The following is a 15,587-nucleotide window of genomic DNA, read 5'->3' on the forward strand; positions in this document are numbered from 1 at the left end:
CTTAAAGTGGTACCAGAATTTTACATAAATGCAGTAGTGTATTTATTTAGTTTAATTCCTCTACCTTCAAAATGATAGAGTCTAGTGTTTGGACTCTGACTTCCAATCAGTCCCCTGGATCCCTTCATTGTATAAGTCCATGACCAGCAGGATCCCTCGAGGGAAGGGCAAGTGAACCAGGCCCCGCATCTCCATGGCTTTGGAGTATCATGCAGGACCCAGCAGCCAGAACGAGGAGCTTGCTATTTAAAATGCAGATTCACCTCTGAAGGGATTCTGCCAAAAAGAAGGTAGTTGAGAGCAAGGGAACCAGAGCTCACCAGGAAACTTTCAACCACAGTGACGTTGCAATAACTCAGTAGACGTATCTAGGATGCTTAAGTCCTCACTTGTCATTGTTCATAGGTTCTTGGAAATTGCAACTTTAAGCAAAATAACATCTAACAAAACCAATTTGGCCATAGGCTAATTGATATAAACAAGAGTTAAGTTTCCACACCCTATTCTGGTCACAAAAGTATCACCAAACAGGCCAGGCATGGTGGCTCATGTGAGCCTGTAATCCCAGCAATTTGGGAGGCCAAGGCGGGCAGATTACCTGAGGTCAGGAGTTAGAGACCAGCCCAGCCAACATACTGAAACCCCATCTCTACTAAAAATACAAAAATTAGCTGGATGTGTTGGCACGCGCTTGTAGTTCCAGCTACTTGGGAAGCTAAGGTAGGAGAATTGCTTGAACCAGGGAGGCAGAGTTTACAGTGAGCCAAGATCATGCCACTGCACTCCAGCCCAGGCGACAGAGCAAGACTCTCTCTCAAAAAAAAAAAACAAAAAAAAAAAACTGTCACCAAACTTCTAAAGACCTAAACACTTATCATAGTAAACACTGAAATACATGTGAACTACACGTACATTTAAGAAAGATTAATAAAAACAAGAAAGATAATTATTTACCCAATTATTCCAGTTCAAGGTTGTAGGTGGCAGAAGCCTCTCCCAGCAGCTCAGGGCACAAGACCGGAAACCACCTTGGACAGGATGCCATTCCATCACAGGGCACACTCACATGCACACCCATGCCCACACTCACTCATACTGGGACCATTGAGACATGCCAGTGAAACTGACTTGCAATCTTTGGGAGGAAACCAAAATACCCAGAGAAAACCCACGCAGACATGGAGAGAACCTGCAAACTCCATACCAACAGTGGCCCAGCTGGGAATCCATTGTTTTTTTCTCATCAGCTTTATAACAATACCACATTGAATGAAAAGACATTATTCAAGACCTGCTGTACATGAAACAGATTGAGAGTTGCTAAAGAACTCCCTTCTGAGCCTCTGCCAGCTGGGAGATTTCAAGTCTCTTAGACAGGAGACTCCTTGGTGAAGTAAGATAATCTTGTACTTTTCTCACAGTGAGAAAGTCAGTATTACTATCTAACTTAAGACCCTCTTGTTTCAATAAGCCTAGGTCTCCTCGTTCTTTCTTCAAGTGAAAAAAATGCCATCGGCAGTGCATGGTGGCTCACGCCTGTAATCCCAGCACTTTGGGAGGCTAAGGTGAGTGGATTACCTGAGGTCAGGAGTTTGATACCAGCCTAGCCAAACACAGTGAAACCCCATCTCTACTGAAAAATTCAAAAAATTAGCCAGGCGTGGTGGCAGGAGCCTGTAATCCTAGCTACTGGGGAGGCTGAGGCTGGAGAATCACTTGAACCCAGGAGGCTGAGGTTGCAGTGAGCCAAGATCGCGCCATTGCACTCCAGCCTGGGCCACAAGAGCGAAATTCCATCTCACACACACACACACAAAAAGCCATCCTCTCTTGATCTATTTCTCTGACATCCAGTAAAAGCAGAGCAGAAGAGAACCCTCCATTCTTAGGAGGCTTTCAGTTCAGCTGCAAATTGTCTCAGTGTGTTCATCCTCTGCAGCTCAAGCCCCACCATTGCCCAGGGACTTCCACAGCACCTATTCTAAATCTGGGCTTTTGTGATCTGTGTATCAAGCAGAAGGGCTCTTCTTCCACTGTTCCAAAGTAACCTCTCATTGTTCCCAAATACACCTCCCTCTCCATTTATTGGGCAGGCTGGTTGTTCTCTTTCTGTCCCTCTGGTACCTCACCAGTTCCCATCCTCTGGGGTGAATGAGGTCTTTCCTCCTCTCCACCCAACCGAATGCCACTCTGAAGAAGAGAAAACTGGCTTTGGAGCGAGAAAGACATTGTTCTCATTTTAGAGAAAAATAAAGCTGCGTCAGAGTGTCTTCACGATTAGCCTAAAGTCACACAGCTTGTCCCTATCAAGAGTCAAGGTTTGAGACCATGCGTATCTGATTTTAAATCTTTCTCCCTTTCTTCCAGTCACAGTACCTCTTGGTTGGGTGACCTCCAAGGATTGCTGATTAGTACCCAATCCCAAAATAAATATTTGGTGTCAATTTATAATACAAGGAGGCATGGGAAATTGGTTTAAAATTATTACTGTATAGAGGCCAGTTCTAAAGTAGTTGTCAAACAGAAGTGACATCAATAAATATTTGTCAGATCACTGAATGAATATCAATGATACAAAGTTAAGGAGGGTGGATCTCCTGAGAAGGAATGGTATTTTCCATCTTCAAGAAAGGAGATTATTTGCTCTGAAAACAGATTTGAATGAGGAATTTTCTTTTATAAAAATGACTATGGCTGTGTTATTTTCATAACAGCTGACCTTGGTTCCCAGGCCAAGCTTCCCAGGGGCTAGGATTATCTTTGCAACTGAGCTGAGGTGGCTTGTAGTGGAGCCAAGTTTTGCCTTTGTCAAGCTATGAAGGCAAGGCCTTTGGGAGATTCAAAGCTTCTCTCCATTTCTCTAAGGAAGAAGAGTTCCTCTCCTAAAAGGCACAACCTCTTTGAAGGTTTTGGAAACCTCTGGGATTAAAGGACAACTTGGATCTCTTTCCATTTATCAATTTGACATGTATTCGCATGTTTTCTCTGGAAATGTCTTACATTAGTTCATCCCAAAGGCAATTATGAGGCAGGTCTGGCATAGACCAAAGTCTCATTCAAGAGGAAGAAGGCAGAATTCATTCAAGCATCAGGTGCTGAGCCAGGTATTTTTATACTCGACTTCCCATTGACTCATCACAACCTGTTAAGCAGATATTATTAATTTTGTTCAAGGTGAGAAAAAGAAAGAAAAAAACAAGACTCTGAGAGAGGACCTGCAAACTAGATAACATAGCCTGACATTGGTAAAAATATGATCAAAACCTCTATCTGCTTGAGCCCAAAGTCCATGCTTTTTCAGCTGTGCCCTCAGAGGGTTCCTGAACCCACAGCTAGATTCAGCTTGGCATCGCTATCTCTCTCAATCTGTTCCCTACTTATCAGACTAGCTTTATCTTCCACAATTTCCCACATTAGTGGTGCCTGGGAAGCTTTTAAAAAACAGATGAGTTGGCTGGGCATGGTGGCTCACGCCTGTAATCCCAGTACTTTGGGAGGCCAAAGCAGACGGATCACAAGGTCAGGAGTTCAAAACCAGCCTGACCAACATGGTGAAACCCTGTCTCTACTAAAAATACAAAAATTAGCCAGGCGTGGTGGCATGTGCCTGTAATCCCAGCTACTCAGGAGGCTGAGGCAGGAGAATCACTTGAACCCAGGAGGCACAACTTACAGTGAGCTGAGATCGCGCCACTGTGCTCCAGCCTGGGTGACAGAGTGAGACTCTGTCTAAAATAATAATAATAATAATAATAATAAATACATAAATAAATAACAGATGAGTTGGCCAGCAGTGGTGGCTCATGCCTGTAATCCCAGCACTTTGGGAGTCTGAGGCAGGAAGATCACTTGAGCCCAGGAATTCGAGACCAGCCTGAACACCATGGCAAAACCCTATCTCTACAAGCAATACAAAAAATTAGCTGGGCGTGGTGGCTCACACACCTGTAGTCACAGCTACTAGGGAGGCTGAGGTAGGAGAATCACCCAAGCCTGGGAAGTCGAAGCTGCAGTGAACAGTAATCGTGCCACTGTACTCCAGCCTGGGTGTCGGAGTGAGACCCTGTTTCAAAAAGATAAATAAACGAGTCCCAGTTCTACACTGAACCTCCTAATGGTAAAGCCCAGGCATAAGGATGTCTTTAGAGCTCCCCAGTCAACAGGCTTGTCCATCCTTGGTTAAGAATCACTATAACATGTGGACCTTTTATTCCAGACAAACTCTGCCTGCATTAATGCCTTGTGTGTACGCATTTCCTTGCCATTTCCCTTACCAGATTATCTAAACTGAGCAACTCCAATTGCCCTTCAACAACCCCCATCTCACCTCTCCACTGATCAACATTCTGCCTATTGTCATCTGTTCAAATCAATGAAAAAAGGTATTGTTCAGTAATTGTTCAATGTTTGGAAAAAATAACCAGTGTAGATGCTCAGCTCACCCCACACACTATGATAAATTATAAATAAATTAAATAATTGAACACAAAGTTTCATGACTAGGAAAATCAGAAATAACGAAAATGAATCATACCTTAAAATTTTGCTGAGGAAATGAAATTTCTAAGCATGGAAGAAAAATATTTTATTAAAAGGGGAAAATAGGTCAGATTCAACCACATAAAAATGTAAAACTACTGTATGGAAGAATAAAAACAGCTTATAAGAAAAATATTCATTGTGAATATGACAAGCAAAACTTAGTATATTATTTTCTAAACAGGCCATACAAATAGAGGGTGAGTACTCTAAACATGGGAATGCTGTCTGCCTTATTTACTATTATATTTTCTGCATCTATAAATGCTTGACCTATAACAGCAAATGAGTACATATTTGTTGAATAAAGAGATTTAAAAATAACTTATCCATAAGGTAAATGAACAAAAGATCCAAACATTCACAAGAGAAGAAATACAATTACTTCACATTTAGGAACATATTGCTAACCTCACTTGTGATGTAAGAAATGAAAGTAGGCCAGACATGGTGGCTCCCTCATGCCTGCAATCCCAGCACTTTGGGAAGCCAAGGTGGGCGGATCACTTGAGGCCAGGAGTTCAACACCAGCCTGGCCAACATGGTGAAATTCCATCTCTGTGCAAAAGAAAACAAAAATTAGCCAGGCATGGTGGTGCACGCCTGTAGTCCCAACTACTCAGGAGTCTAAGGCAGGAGAATCACTTGAACCTGGGATGCAGACATTGCAGTGAGCAGAGATCACACCACTGTACTCTACCTGGGCGACAGAGTGAGACTCCATCAAAAAAAGAAAGAAGGAAGGAAGGAAGGAAGGAAGGAAGGAAGGAAGGAAGGAAGGAAGGAAGGAAGGAAGGAAGGAAGGAAGGAAGGAAGGAAGGAAGGAAGGAAGGAAGGAAGGAAGGAAGGAAAGAAAGAAAAGAAAGAGAGAAGTACTTAAAATACCAATATATTATTATTTTTGCCTATGAAATTAGCTGAGATCAAAAACAATAAAGAAAATGCCTGTAATCCCAGCACTTTGGGAGGCTGTGGTGGGAGAACGGCTTGAGCCCAGGAGTTCAAGGCTATAGTGAGCTATTGTCTCACCGTGGCACTCCAGCCTGGGTGACAGAGTGAGACCCTATCTCAAAAATAGAAAAGAAAACTGTGACATATAATGCCAAAACACAGGTGAAACAGCTCCTTCTTGCTATCCTTGATTTGGCCACTCTGGAGACTAGCAGAAATGGGAATGAGGTTCTGATGGCATTGAGATGGTCACTGTAATGGGAATTAGTGGTTTTTTCCTGACCAGCAACCCTCCCTCCCCACCTCCTGACAGACCCCATGATCCTCAGGCAGTGCACCTACCCTCTGACCCCAGGGGAGCGTACACAATTAAAGACTGACCAACCCGGCACCGGGATTTTTCAAACCAGCACTGAAGCCCTCTTTCTTCTCTGGTTGGGAATTGGTGAGGATGTAACTCTGGCAGTTGCTTGCATCCACGTCTCTTGAAACATGGAGAGAATGGATCCGTAGTCGGGAAAAACTAGGTTGGTTTGCAGAGAGAACCCTATTGGCTTTCGTTTCCCTGGTTCTCTTCCTTCCTGAGGTCACATTCTGTGTCCCTGCTCTTTCTACATGTGGCAGAAGTGAGTGAATCATTTTCCTCTTTTTTACATTTTTCATTGAGTGTGGTAGAGTGGGCTTCTCTGGCTTGCAACAGCCTATTGTTAAATGTTCAGGAATTTTGTTAACTGAATATTAAATGGTTGGGAGCTTGAAATCAGCTCTGGAGGAAGTATTTACTCTCAGTCTACCGATGGGCGTTTCCAGCCCATGGAACTCTGCAAACACTACCCACTACAAATCAGGCCTTTTTTTTTTCCCCCTGGCAAGCGAGTTGTTAAATATTTACTAACTTTCCTTAAGGTAACTGGGCTGCAGTTCTGTCACCAACAATCCAGAGTATTTTGGACGATGCAGCCAGAGATCCTGAGAACACCTAAATCCCACCTGAGACTTTCATTATCTCTAGTTTTCACAAATGAAGGAACATCCCCTAGGCAGTCCCAGAGGGAGGTGACACCCAAAGGGAGTCTTATTGTTAGCTGGGCTTTAGGCCCCAAACCCCAAAGCAAAATTCTGGTGCGTGAAACTGTTCTGCACAGCCAAGGCTAGACATATAAAGGTTCAACTTCTCCCCTAACCTGAATCTTGGGTGGGCCATTTTGCAGAGAAAAATGACACAGTGCACATTTATCAGAGCTGTATGCAATGAAGCCACAGAGAAAGAGACCTCAGCAGAAAGTGCATTTGCCTCTGAGCTTAGCAAGGATCTACTCAGGCAGGAGTCAGGCCTGCTTGCTGCATGGGAGAAAAGAGAGCCAAGGAAACGCCCAGGCTTCCTTTAGGGGTCCATGTTCTGGGTCAGTTTTCATCTGGGAATGCATTCAACAGATTGGCAGAAAAAGGAGACACTGTATTGTCTTCAGACTTCTTTCTGCTCAGTGACCCTGCCCACAGTAAAGGTAACCCAACAAGTGCCTGGGCCTCTGGTTAATCATATTCCTCCTCTTCCTCTTCCTCTTCCTTCACTTGGAAATGAAGAAAGAACAAAGGGGCCCAGAGAAGCAACAGGAGATAAAAGCCCCTTCTCCACATGCCTTCAGAATTATTTTGGCAACACTATGAACATTAAAATTGTCCATACTTCTTTATTTCTGGAAATCATTTCTAAAGGAATAATACAAAATAAAGGAAAATGTTTATGCACAGACTGGTTTATTACTGAGCTTTTTAGACTAGGAAAAAAGTTGGAATCCACACAAAGGTCTAAAAATAGAAGAATGATTAAGTAAATTACAATATATTAACTCAATGTAATGCATTGCAGTCATGAAAAATGTTTTGTAAAGGTTATAATAAGATGGAAAAATTCTTATGTTATCTAAATAAAAATTAGGATATAAATTTTGTATTCAGAATGACAGGTAACACAAAAAGGAAAGAAAGGCAAACTAGGCATTGACTGAAAACTGGAAAAACATACTCAAAAATGTTAACTGTGGTTTTCTTCTTTGGGCGGTAGAACTATTGATGCTTTTCAGTTCTGCTTTTCTCCATGTTTTGCAAGTGGTGTTCAATAAACTTACATAAAAATGGATACCATTTTACTGAGCATGTACTATGTGCCAGGCCTTATGCTAGGCACTTTTCATAGATTATTTTGCTTAACTCTCCCAGCAAACTGGGTACAATGGCACATACCTGTAATCCCAGCTACTTTGGAGGCTGAGGCAGGAGGATCACTTGAGGCCAGGAGTTTGATGCTGCAGTGCATGATGATCTCACCTGTGAATGGCTACTGCACACCAGCCTGGGCAACAGAGTGAGAAGCCCTCTCTAAAAAAAAAAAAAAAAAAAAAAATTAATCTCTTAGCAACCCCATGAGTTGGATACTTTCATTATCTCCAGTTTACAAATGAGGCTCAGGGAGCTTAAGTAACTTGGCTAAAATCACACAGCTGATTGGTAGAGGAGCCAGGATTTAACAGCTGATCTGTTTGATTTCAGAACCAAAGCCTACTATCCACCCATCCCTCCCAACAAGAGAAAAAAATAGGTAAGTAATTTACATATGACTGGCCGAGCGCGGTGGCTCAAGCCTGTAATCCCAGCACTTTGGGAGGCCGAGACGGGCGGATCACGAGGTCAGGAGATCGAGACCATCCTGGCTAACACGGTGAAACCCCGTCTCTACTAAAAAATACAAAAAAAAACTAGCTGGGCGAGATGGCGGCGCCTGTAGTCCCAGCTACTCGGGAGGCTGAGGCAGGAGAATGGCGTAAACCCGGGAGGCGGAGCTTGCAGTGAGCCGAGATCGCGCCACTGCACTCCAGCCTGGGCGACAGAGCTAGACTCCGTCTCCAAAAAAAAAAAAAAAAAAAAAAAATTTACATATGACTTTACATATAAAGAATTACATCTTAAAGAAAAAATAAACTTAAGCAGTAGAGCCATCCTTCAAGGCTAGTTCTTAGGTGAGAACTTCTGCTCCTGTCCCTAAACCCCTGTTTGCTCCCTTCATTCATTCTTACATTGTCCTAGGTTGTTGACTCTCTTTTCTTATATATAGGATTTAGGCTATCAAATAACCAGAAAGCCTGAGGGTTTCCCAACTGACTAAATGGAACCTCTGTTGGCCAAGGGGATCCCAAAGAAACCTGAAAAAGTAGTTAAGGCCATGACAAGAAGGTGGGGTTAGAGGTGCCTGCTATACCCTCCTCCCTTTGGAGTTTAGGGCCAACTGACCAGCATTAAAATACAGATCATAAAATAGAGAACTGACCAAAACAAACTCTTTGTAGGAACAAGATACCCAGCTCCAACCTGACTCTGGCATAGCATCACATGACAGATAGCAGGCCCTGAAGGACATTAAAGTGTTTTACCCCAAAATATATTTCTTTGACATATTTTGGAATGGCCCTGCAAAGCAATCTCCAGTAGGAGAAATGGGCATTCTGTAGAGAATCTCCTTCCCTTACTAGTTCTTTACTTGAGAATCTGACACCTTTTAAGGTCCAATAAGAGACATTTATCATCTGTTATTTCGGAAACCTATTACTTAGAGGTTTCATCTACATGACAAGAATTTGGCTTCCACAACCCCCCTTATCTTAACTCAAGCATTTCTTCAGGCCAACTTCAACTCTTCAGGCATAGCTTAACTCTTTCAACCAATTGCCAATCAGAAAATCTTTAATCTACCTATGATCTGGAAGTCGCTCCACTTTCAAGATCTTCAAGATGTCCTGCCTTTCCAGGCTGAATCAATGTATACCTTACATATATTGATTTATGGCTTTGCCTGTAGCTTCTATCTCTCTAAAAATGTATAAAACCAAGCTGTAACCCAACCATCTTTGGCACATATTCTCAGGATCTCCTAAGGCTGTCATGGGCCATGGGCCTCATATTTGGCTCAGAATAAACCTTTTCAAATATTTTATGGAGTCTGGCTTTTTTCATCAACAGTGGGAAGGGCATCTTCCCCTCACTCTATTCTTTCTACTTTTTTTTACACCCTTTCCTTCCTGTTGTATACTAGATGTCAGCGGCAATCATACTACATCATATATAAAATGAGCTAGAAAATTCCAAATTCATGTCCTAGGCGGATGTTTAAATGCCTTACCGAAGACTTCCTCCAAATGCCCCACCCAAGACTTCCTCCAAATGCCCCAGGAGCTTGCTTTTTTATTTTCTTATAGCTTCTTCTGCTTCCAACGCCTAACACCCTACCAAGCTACTTCATTCATGAAAAGTCTCATCTTTCTGTCTCTGAACCAGATGAAAACTCAACCCCTTCCTTGGTTTCTGTGGAAAGCCCACACTTACAAGGTAATTCGCATGTGCAGAATTTACTGAAGACATTGGAGGCCCAAGGAGGGGTTTACTCTGCTAAAATTCAAAGAACTTCAACATGAACTTGGACATCTGTGTAAAAACGAAATGAAACAAAACAAAACTCTTTGGCCACCTGGCCCTGAAGATGTATTAGGGCCACTTTGCTCTATGTAGTATCTCACTGGATCCCCACTCTCCCTCCCTCCCTGTGGTCTCCCCTGACCTTGCTGCTATACTTGAACTCCAAATTCTCTCCACTCTGCACAGCCATTCAGCTCACGCAAGCCCCAACCTCTAGACTCAGCTCCTAACCCTCCCAGGTGCCCAGTTGAATAAAAAGAGCTTTCATTGAAGTAGAACATACTCTTCTTACAAGGCAGCTGTTTGTGGATGGCAAACATTTTTATCTTTTTCTGTTATACTTAAATATATAAACTTAATTGAGACTCTTCTTTGTGGCAGATACTAGTGATATACAAAAGTGAAAAGTATGCAAGCAACAATTCTTAAGAATGTAAACCTTAAGTTCCTTAGGAACTTGCAGCTTATGGAACAAGTAACCCCATGCCAGGTCACTGATGCTATAATAGAGACAGGGCAAATAACCATGAGGCTCAAAGGGATGGGACAGCCTGTAGATTGGAACCCCTTAGAAATTCGAGAGACTGACATGAAGCTGTCTTGATTTCCTTTCTTTAGCCATGTGTTCAGCTGGTGTGCCTCATGTCTCCCTTTCAAAAGCTTCATTCTGGCTGTAGCTGCTGATGCAGGATTCTTCTCGGCTCCTTTGCTGGACTCAAAGCAGGGGGGACCTGGTCTACTTGGCCCACCATGCTCAGCCTCTTGCAGGAGGGAGCACAGGAGCGAGTGAGTGTGGGGTTCGGCCAGCCACTCTGAGTACCAACACAGGGGCAAGCTCTGTGCAGGGCCAGTGCCCAGACCAGGTATGTTACCCCAAGGGGAATACGGCGATACCCAGGCTGGGATGCCTGCAACCCCAAACCCCAGAGGGGATGTTAGTGGGATAATTAGCTCTTTTAATTCCGCCATCCACAGCCTGACAGACAGTGGCATGTTAGCAGCTCAGTCGGCCCCTGGCCCCATCTCATGGGGTGGCTGTCCTCCGCCAGGGAAGGCAAAGGGCAATGACCGCCTTTCTTGGTATCTGCTCTCGGTGGGTCCTGAGCTCTTGTCTAGCATCCAAGAAAAATGAGATCATGCTGACGATTGAAGGGTAATGATAGCAGATAATTTTATTGAGCAATAAAAACAGCTCTCCGCAGAGAGAGAGCTGGAGAGGGGATGAGAAGACCAGGTCATCTTCCCCGAAGTCAGGTCGTCTCTTCCCCAAAGTCAGGTTGTCTGTGTCATTGTGGCCGAATCTGGGGTTTTTATAGGCACAGGATGGGGGGTGAGACAGGCCGTAGGTAGTATTGGAAAAGGCAACATTTGATTGGTTAAAAGGCATTATTCAGAAAGAACCAATTGGGAAAGAGCAGACAAACAGGAATAGAAGTTTTTACTCTGGGCCATGGGTTTCAGGCTGTTTTTTTGGCTTGAAGGTAGGGTTTCACTGGGGACCCACTCCTGTTTCCCTAGAATTTGTCTGCCTTCTACTCCTGTTACTGCCATGATTCTTTAGACTGCGTTATGTAATACACAGCATTTATGAATGACACTATCCCCAATAACACTAACTTGACAATAACTCCAATTTGAAACGTCTAAAACAGTAGGTCTGCACTACCTCTGAACCATCCTGCAGGGTACCATGAGCATCTGCAAGATCATTTGGTGGTTTGAGCAACAGAGGATATTGAGGGTTCTACAAAGAAAGCCAAAATGTGCTAAGATGCTCAATAAAGTCCATTTCAACCTAAGTTTCCTGTTCCTGTTTTTTTGTTGTTGCTGTTTCCTCAAAACCAAATGCACACCAGAGCTTTTCTTTCAGAGTCTTTAAAAATAAATGGGGGTAAGGGAGAGATCTCTGTTATCACAGAGGATGTTGACTGCCTTGACAATGGTTTCAACAGTTCCTTTACAAAATGCTGTGACTGTGCTGTTTTTCACCGACCAGCTTGAATTTTGAGCATGCAGCAATCTGGTTGTCAAGACAATCAAACTGTCTTGTCATAGAAGCTCTAATATTTGTAGAGTACATACTACATGCTAGTTGTTGCGCTGACTGGTTAAATATAATATCAATTTAAACCTCAAAATGAACCTATGCAGTAAATGATATGTCAGATTTCTAAAAGAAGAAAATGGAAGCTCTTGCATTTTCTAGAATTACATATAAATAGAACCATTCAATGTGTACTATTTTGGGCCTTGCTTCTTGATGAATTAAAAAATGAATTTGCCCAAGATTGCACAGCTGATAAGTAAAAGAGCTGGAATTTGAAGCCAGGTTCATTTGAGTCTAAACTCATGATATCTCTCAAACGTAATAATCTATGGAAATAAAAATTGCATTGGTTTTGAGGTTATTTCTAATAATTTGAAGCCAGATGTTAAAATCAAATGTTTTATCTTTTAATGATATGATCAAGATTTGCCTTCACTTTAGCATAATATACTGCTAGTAAGTTTAAAGTTCAAATTGTAGTTATTGATGTCCTCTGGGTTGAGATATTTTAAATTGTTGTTTTTAAATATAAAAGAGATATACGTGCATTGTAAAAATGCTCTAACTTTATGGAAGTATAAAGCAAAATGTAAATGTCAATAGCCCACAAAAATTTGAATAGACACTTAACCAAAGAAGATCTATGGATGACAAATAAGCATATGAAAAAACTGTACATCATCGTCAGTCATTAAAGAAATAAAACTTTCCCATTAGAAGACCTAAAATTTAAAAGTCTGATCATGTCAGATATTGGCAAGTATATAGAAAAACTGGAATATTCATATACAGCTACTGGGATGTAAAATGGTACAACTGCTTTGAAAAACAGCCTGGCAGCTTCTTAAAAAATTAAATACATACCTGCCATATGACCTAGCCATTCCACTCCTGGGTACATATTTACACAAGATAAATCAAAACGTGCAAATGCAAAAACTGGTACACAAATGTGCAGAGCAGCATTATTCATAATAGCACCAAACCCTCAACAATCCAAACGTCCATCAGCAGATAAATGGAAAAGCAAATTGTGATACAACCATACAATGTAATGCTATTTAGCAACTAAAATCAATTAATTATTTATACCCTTAACAATGTGGATGAACCTCAAATTAATATTGCTGAATGAAAGACACAAGGCCAAAAATAGTACATATTGAATGATTCTGTTTATACACAGCTCTAGAAAATGCAAACTGTTAGTGACAGAAAGCAGACCAGTGGCTGCCCGGGGATGGAGGACAGAAAATAATGATAGGGAGGGTTTTCAAGGACAGTAAAGACTCCGTTGGGGGTGATGGATATATTCATTATCGTGATTGTGGCAATGGTTTCACAGGTGTGTATATTTGTCAAAATGTATATTAAACCGCACACTTTAAATACATCCAGCATACTGTATGTCAACTACATTTTGACGAAATTCAACACACACGTGCACACACACACAAAGCAAAGGACTAAACGCTTATGTTCACCAAAAATGTGTATGTTGAATTCCTACCCTCTAGGTGACATTTGGAGTTGGGACCTTTGGGAAATAATTAGGTCAAGAGGATGGAGTCCTCATGAGTGGGATTAGTGCCCTTATAAAAGAGACTCATCGGCCCTTCTGCTATGTGAGGACACCACAAGCAGGTGCCCTCTATGAACCAGGAAGTTGCCCTCACTGGACGCCAAATCTTGGACTTCTCAGCCTCCAGAACTGTGACAAATAAGCTTCTAGCATTTATAAGTCACTAATATTCTGATATTTTGTTCTAGCAGCTCAAACAGACCAGGACAAATACACACACACACGCACACACACTCAATGGCTCCAAAATCCTCTCCAAAAGTTACCACTGATATCAATATTATGATCATCTTTCTAGACATTTATGCTACAGGGGTCATAATGTACACAGTATTTTATAACTTGCTTTTGTCACTTGGACTTGTTTTCATGTGTATACGTACAGATCTACTTCGCTGGAACCTGGGAATTCAGTGCGTGAATGCTTTGTCATATTTAGTGGGTCCTCTATTTGTGGACCTTTAGGTGGCTTCTTGTTTGTGCTTCACTATGGATCTTTCCAGAGTTATGAACACCGAACTAAGAAGCTTCCTACTTGAGCATCAGTCCCATGCTGGCGCTTTCTCCTACCCTTCCTCCTTACCCCAGCAGCCTGCAACCGAGCTGTCCTGGCCTACTTGCCCCACCTGGTGGTTAATGTGAGATACTACCTAGGTTTAGTATTTCTCTCTAGAGTCTCTTGGTCTCCAGTTTGCCCTTCTCAAATCCATCTTGTCTCTGGCAGCCGGAGTGATCTTTCTAAATACAGATCTGATCTCCTCACTCTCATGATGAAAACGCATCATCTAAAACAAACATAAACCTCTAAGCAGAGTATGCAAAGCAGGAATATTTTGACCCTTGCCCACCTCTCCAGCCTCAATTTTCTCCTCCTAGCACTTTGTACCCTAGCAATACATAACCAATCGCAGTTCGTTAAACACACAGTGCTGCTTCCTACATCCATATATTTGTACCTGTTGTTTTCTTTTCTTTAGATTTTTTCTGGTAAAAACTGGGAAACCTGCCACACAAATTGTAAAAGAGCTGTAACACTGCCACCTGCTATTTTCTCTCTCTGGAGTGTCACTCTGCCCACTCCCATTCCATGTTTGCCAGGCAAACTCCTATTCAGCTTTTAGAACCCTACTTAGCAGACCCCCCACCTCCTCTCTGCAGTTTTGCCTTTTCCCTCACACGGAGTTGATCACTCTTCTCTTCCTACTGTACCTCTAATAACAAACCTATAACATTTGATTATAATTATCTGTTTATATGTTTGTTTCCTGTACTAACTGGCTGCCTCCCTGAACCCCATCACTAAACCTGAGGACCAGAACTGTCTCTTGGTCATTATCCTCTCTCCAGCATCTTCCACAGTGCCCAGAACACAGTAAAGTAAGGTTTAATAAGCAGATACTGAAAGAAAAAGAGCTAACTACATCCACAGTCTCAAGGGTATGGTACTGCGTGCTTCTTTTTTCCATGTTTATAGGGCCTGCCAGAGTTAGGAATGCTGTGGTCAAGGCACAAACTTCAGAGGCTGAGACTAGTCAAAGGAAGCAAACACTTTTTTTTTTTCAGACGGAGTTTCACTCTTGTTGTTGCCCAGGCTGGAGTACAATGGCATGATCTCGGCTCACCGCAACCTCTGCCTCCCGGGTTCAAGTGATTCTCCTGCCTCAGCCTGCAGAGTAGCTGGGATTACAGGCATGTGCCACCATGCCTAGCTAATTTTTTATTTTTAGTAGAGACGGGGTTTTTCTGTATTGGTCAGGCTGGTCTTGAACTCCCGACCTCAGGTGATCGCCCACCTCAGTCTCCCAAAGTGCTGGGATTACAGGCGTGAGCCACCGTGCCTGACCAGGAACCACACACTCTTTAATCTTAATCTTGATCAAATACATTGTCAAGTAACATCCACCACTTGGACAAACCTGAAGGTCATTTGAACCACCCTGAACCTGGTATTCCTCAATTAGTGGTTGGGGAACAAATGACAAAGGGGTTTGGTTTGCAGCT

The 15,587-nt window shown here is 42.5% G+C and overlaps 1 protein-coding gene across 1 annotated transcript in view; it reads right to left on the reverse strand.

Moving 5' to 3' along the window:
- CKAP4 (cytoskeleton-associated protein 4) overlaps positions 1–15,587 on the reverse strand; it is a 65,930-nt gene that overhangs the window by 30,892 nt on the left and 19,451 nt on the right. The window contains exon 2 of the mRNA XM_011935476.1: positions 7,735–7,869. The gene's annotated coding sequence lies outside the window, so the exon portion shown is untranslated. The remainder of the gene's footprint in view (positions 1–7,734; positions 7,870–15,587) is intronic.

This window comes from Colobus angolensis, unplaced genomic scaffold (genome assembly GCF_000951035.1).
Source record: "Colobus angolensis palliatus isolate OR3802 unplaced genomic scaffold, Cang.pa_1.0 Scaffold10, whole genome shotgun sequence".
In the NCBI taxonomy this organism is placed as follows: domain Eukaryota; kingdom Metazoa; phylum Chordata; class Mammalia; order Primates; family Cercopithecidae; genus Colobus; species Colobus angolensis.